At 30.7% G+C, this 5,000-nt stretch overlaps 1 protein-coding gene across 3 annotated transcripts in view; it reads left to right on the top strand.

Moving 5' to 3' along the window:
- LOC136850822 (putative neural-cadherin 2) overlaps nt 1-5,000 on the top strand; it is a 774,623-nt gene that overhangs the window by 462,866 nt on the left and 306,757 nt on the right. The window lies entirely within an intron of this gene.

Genomic DNA, 5,000 nt, shown 5'->3' with positions numbered 1-5,000 from the left:
TTCTGGCTGGGAATGAAGATTAAGTACCTTTAGTTTATTGTGAATTTGATGGAGAAATAGAACACCTGCATTTCGTTTACAATTGTCTGGCTGGAAATGAGGTTGAGGAGTCTAGAGTAATGTGTGTTTCATTGAGAAATGGAGTGCTTGCATGTTGACAATTTCCTGGATGGGTATTAAGCTTAAGTTTCTTTAGTTTATTGTGTTTTTGATTGAGAAATAGAGAACTTGCATTATAATTACAGTTTTCTGCCTGGGAGTGAAGCTTAAGTATCTTCAGTTTATTGTCTATTGATTGAGAAATAGAGCACTTGCATTTTGTTTCCAATTTTCTGGCTGGAAATCAGGTTGAGGAGTCTAGAGTAATGTGAATTTAACTGACAAATAGACTACTTTCATTTTGTCTAAACTTTTGGCCTAGAATGAATCGTAAATTAAAAGCAAAGAGGCGCATTTGAGAACTGATCATATTTGTCTCATATGTGATGATAGGTATTGCCATGAATTAAGAATAGTATAAAAGGAGACGTTACTCTTTCATGAGGCATTTAAGTAATAAGACCTCCATTATGAAATAGCAGTACATTGAAAAAATAATTTAAAGTATATTTCAGTAATGGCTCAAGAATCTTTAGACCGTGAAGAGATAAAATTAACGAAAGGATGGCACAGGAGAGAACAATACAGACTTTCTTTGTTAATTAAAGAGTACCATCCACAGGATTCTGAACCTGACATTTTAATCACCTCTAAGATCCGAAGGAGTCTTTTATCAAATTTTTTTCTGATGAAATTACCCGGATATTTTCTCGCGTAAACTTACCAGAGATTTTTTTATTTTAAAGCCTCTTTGATATGCTTCAGTCTTTGCTTAATAAAGAGATGGAGTACAAAAATAATACAAGTTTGTCAGTATTTTTATCGGGTATTGTTTGTGTGTGTGTTTGACAAGGAGAGAGAGAGAGAACAGTTAGATAATGTAATATTGTATCTAGTCTTGTAACAATAGTTATCTTTTGTATAAAGGACATACATGAAAAGGATGTTCTGATAATAATAATATAATAATAATAATAATGTACCAAAATTTTTCATAGTAAATCACCCATTTCCTCATTATGTACAAGCAACATAAAATTATAAATTCCGCGAAAAACTAATTTACAGTTTTTGACAATTTCTCAGACGAATTACAATAGTTCCATCTAGGCATTAAGTAACTCGCAATTAAACAAGAAAGTACATTTATCAGTTACTTTCATACAGAGCTAACACGAACAGCAGAAAACTCACTTTCAGAAAATGCAAGGCAAGTTTTTCAAAGCATCGTGGTAAACTTCAAGGATCTCCACCAAAACCTGAATATAGGATGACAAGGATAGCGTTGTGTCTCCTACGTCTTGGGGAGAAGAGCTCCTTCGGCACTCTCTTATTTCTCGGTATTTTCCACGAACTAGGTCGCATATCTGACCTTATTAACGCAATGGTATCATAAATAAAACACACCTGAGGACAACAGGCTTTGCAAAAGCAGTGATTTTGACGTGGCGTAAATATTTATTCGCTCATTATATTTTTATGTCTTTTCTAAACTCCCACGATAAAGATTATTATTATTATTATTATTATTATTATTATTATTATTATTATTATTATTATTATTATTATTATTATTATTATTATTCAGAAGATAAACCTTATTCATATGGAACAGACCTACAGGTACCGATGACTTGAAATTGGAGCTTCCAAAGAAAATGATGTTCATTTGAAATAAATCACGGACGACAACAGTGAATACAGAAAAAAAAAAGAAATCGGTTATTAGAAAGAAAAAAAAAGACAAATTAATAAAGTAATAAATGAAGAAGTTAAGGAAATTAGTGATAACAGCGGTAAGGTGCTAATTGTCGTAAAAATTATGATAATCGGAAAGTGAAAAATATAAAAAAACGGAGAAGAAATTATTCAAAAGGGCATCCTTATTTTTCATTCCCAAATGAAGAGATAAATATAAAAACGAATGCTGGCAATAATAACTAGGACCCACCTCCGTGCTTAAGATGACTCGTTTAAGAAGACATTGATCAGAGGTCATGGAATATACAGTACACATACTACTGTATTAATTTTTTTAAAAACTAAGTATGTGTTATCTAGTCACTTAACACTCTCACACATATGCAAGCACGCATGCAATTGCACACACACATACATATGTCCACATGACCACTAGGATAAACCTTCAATATAGAAAAGCGTTTGAAGCATCCATTATATATCGGTTTGTATGAAAATAATACTTACTTCGTAAGTCATTTGGTATTAAACAAGAGAACGTCTAACAATTTTTATGTTATCCACATCATATAATATTATTTTTTAAACATTTTAATTAACCCACTCCTCTCCCCTCCAACTCCCAGCCCAACCCCGCCCCTTGATAAAACAAAAAAAAATTTCCACATGTAAAATTAATTTTTAATATTAATTCCCCCACCACCCCCAGCCCAGCCCAGCCCTTCCCCCCAGAAAAACACACACTAAAAAAATAGCATTCTTCTGCTCCGCGCAAACAACAATAAAAAAACATTCATAAAATAATGCTTTTAAAGCATCATATTTGAAAGTGCGAGGAATGTTAAACAGGTAACAATTCACTATTCATGCTTCCCTCATATTTTCGTAACGAAGCATGAATGTTTCATGACGGGCTGAGCGAATAGCGTCAAGGAATTACTGGAAGTCTCGATAATTTGTTGGTTTATTAATTTTTTTGGGGGGGGGATGTTTTCTTCTGAAAGTTTTGGATGGTGAATTGAAAAGGAAATTATTCAGTAGTGAGAGATGAAATATATATACATATGTGTGTGTGTATATTTATATAAATATATATATATATATATATATATATATATATATATATATATATATATATATATATGTATGTATGTATATATATACTATATATATATGTGTGTGTGGGGGTAAAATATGTAAAAATTTTTATATATATATATATATATATATATATATATATATATATACATACATGCATACATACATACATACATACACACATGACTACGGTGCATCATCATGAAGAAATTTACTCATGATAGGATACACGCGTAGTGCCGCTTCTGAAACGAACAAAAAAAAAAATAAAAAGCAATTGAAATTCGTGTGTGTATGTGTGCCATCACTATCAAGTCCACTGTTCGGAATATCGAAGACTTCTTCAATGTTAGCATGACCCCATTGCATTGTGAGACCAAACCTATAATAGCTAACGAGAGGCCTTCACAATGTCACGATATTATACGCAAAAGGGCCATTGTCCCTTGATGGCATCTGCTCCTTGACTGTAAAATAGGAAGATAATGTCGTATGAAAAGGGAATGGTTATATATATATATATATATATATATATATATATATATATATATATATATATATATATATATATATATATATATATATATATATATATATATATATATATATATATATATATATATATATATATATATATATATATATATATATATATATATATATATTGCATATGTATATGTATATATATATATATATATATATATATATATATATATATATATATATATATATATATATATATATATATATATATATGTATATATATATATATATATATATATATATATATATATATATATATATATATATATATTATTTAGAAGATAAACACTCTTCATATTAAACAACCCTACGGGGCCATTAACTTGATATTCAATCTTCCAAAGAATATGGTGTTCATTTGAAAGAAGTCGCAGAAAATAAGAAGATAATAAGAAATTCAGAAAGAAGAGATTAGCTATGAGGAAGGAAAAGAAAAAAAAGAGTAATAGACACCTACATTTATATTTGGCGAGAAAGCTCTGTATTATAATTCATTTGATTTTTTTTCTTTTTAAAATTAAGTTAAAGCACTGATGTTGACATAAAAAACATTTGGTGATAACTCTGAACTTAAACTGGTTATTTGAAGACGAGATGAACAAAATTATGCTCTCGTAAAATTGTTGAAAATCATCCGATATTCAGGTTCTTAGAATCAGGCAAAAAATATGGCGGTCCTGTGTTCTGGTATGTCTCCAGAACTCAACGTTAGTCATACATAATAACTGTGAATTTGTCAGAATTTAGCAAATTCTTTTCATTCACGCATTTAGTCTTTCTTAATGTGGGTCCCAACATATACATATAATATGAAATATAAAAAAAAATCTTAATTGTTTCTTGAACTCCTTCAAGTACAAATTCTTTTCATTTATGCATTGAGCCTTTCTTAAATAGCTCCGAACATAATACATGTAACTTAAAATTTTAAAAACTTAATTGTTTTTAGAACTCCTTCAAGTACAAATTCTTTTCATTTATGCATTTAGCCTTTCTTAAATAGCTCCGAATATAATTCATATAACGTAAAATATAGATGCCAGTATATTAAATATTTAAAAATAAAAAAAGAGCCTTAATTGTTTCTAGAACACCTTCACGGCGCATGCAAATTTGACGAACGTTATAAGACGAAGGCTCCCGGCGGCGTGGGACGATTTATGGCCAATTTTCTGGGTCAACGCAAGGCCGGCACATTTTCATCAGCTTAAAGGTGCCGACATATTGCTGTCTAATTTAGTCAGCTGCTTGCTGACGGAGGAAGCGCTGATTTGACGAAGAAGGATGAATTTGGGTGGGACAAATCGAGCAGATTCGACTTCTCTGGATTTCTCTTGATGAAATGACGTGGCTGTTTAAAGAGGTGGGATTACGTGAGGAGTCATACATTTATTTGATTAGATGCAGGTGAGAATTGCTGAGTGTAATGAATGTGAGGTTTGACGGGTCTTGATGAATTTGGATGCGAATGTGCATTTCTTAGATTAGTATGGAGAAAGACAAAGGAACGAATTACAGGAAAATAATTTTCCCGTACATGAAACCTAGATATGTGAAGT

Source organism: Macrobrachium rosenbergii, chromosome 22 (assembly GCF_040412425.1).
Source record: "Macrobrachium rosenbergii isolate ZJJX-2024 chromosome 22, ASM4041242v1, whole genome shotgun sequence".
Lineage (NCBI taxonomy): Eukaryota > Metazoa > Arthropoda > Malacostraca > Decapoda > Palaemonidae > Macrobrachium > Macrobrachium rosenbergii.
The sequence above is the reverse complement of the archived record's forward strand: the minus strand, read 5'-3'. Positions and strand labels throughout refer to the sequence as shown.